This window comes from Cibotium barometz, chromosome 51 (assembly GCF_041138505.1).
Source record: "Cibotium barometz isolate CiBa-2024 chromosome 51, ASM4113850v1, whole genome shotgun sequence".
Lineage (NCBI taxonomy): Eukaryota > Viridiplantae > Streptophyta > Polypodiopsida > Cyatheales > Cibotiaceae > Cibotium > Cibotium barometz.
This window is the reverse complement of record NC_141096.1, coordinates 20,167,335-20,168,399: the sequence shown is the minus strand read 5'-3', so window position 1 is coordinate 20,168,399 and position 1,065 is coordinate 20,167,335. Positions and strand designations below refer to the sequence as shown.

Genomic DNA, 1,065 nt, shown 5'->3' with positions numbered 1-1,065 from the left:
TGTCCGCGCAGCCTTCAGCATGGCGGACACTGTCATCCCCCACATATAGACTGACAAGGTCCTCACCGATGCCCCGGTAGAATGCTCATCACTATGGCAACCTTGCCTTCCAATTGCCACCCATGCATGGATCAGTAGGGGCACTTGCAGGTGACTAACACACAATGATGATAGGGAGATTCAAATACAATATGCAAGTCTCAGAAGTAGGGTAAGTCTACCATTAAAGGGACAGTTTACTCAGATCTAGTATCTGAACGTGGAAGGGCAACATAATGTCCTTAAAAACTGCAGATACCACAATTCACTCCCTCAATTAAAGTATGGCCATTCCTGTGACATTAAGCTTGCAAGAAGATTGCAAGGGCCAGTTTCCATGGTGTTTGAAATAAAATCTTGTTGCAGCCGCCTAATCACCCAGAATTTGCGAGGTTGCGAGCTCAACACATAGGTTTTGCTTGTTGTTGTGTAGCAACTTGTTGCCAACCATGCCAAAATTGGTCCAAAGATATGATGGAAAAACCTAATGTTTTGACCTTCTACCAAAGGGCTCCGTCAGATCTTTGTAGGATGTCACATAACCGGCATGCCCACTACTTACAGTAAGTGTGTTTACAGACTCCCTATCATGGCTGCCCCCTTTTGTGGGATGGAGGATGGTTTCGTGGTTACCCATCGTTACAATTCTGGGAATTTACCTGTGCTGCGAGATTGTGTAAAAGCTTTTATTATGACAATATCAAGAGTCTCTGGCATCGGTCCATTGTCGTCTAGTCCGGTTAGGATACCTGGCTTTCACCCAGGCGACCCGGGTTCAAATCCCGGCAATGGAATTTTGAATCAGATTTTATGATGGAACAATACTTTAGAAATGTGTACATCGACGAAAAAGCACACACTTTAGAAAAACCACATGGTTTTTGACCAATATATATTTTACCAAAAAGCTTTACAATTTATTATCATTACATTTACTCATCATTCAAACAAGCTTTACAATTTATGATCATTACATTTACTCATCATTCAAACCCTATTTAGTAAACTACAAATCAGAGACCATCT

General features: G+C 42.0%; 1 non-coding gene across 1 annotated transcript; it reads left to right on the top strand.

The window, feature by feature from the left end:
- The first annotated feature begins 759 nt into the window (after positions 1 to 759).
- Positions 760 to 833, top strand: TRNAE-UUC (transfer RNA glutamic acid (anticodon UUC)). Its single transcript has one exon. It is a non-coding gene; the product is annotated as a tRNA-Glu (tRNA).
- The last annotated feature ends 232 nt before the right edge of the window (positions 834 to 1,065 follow it).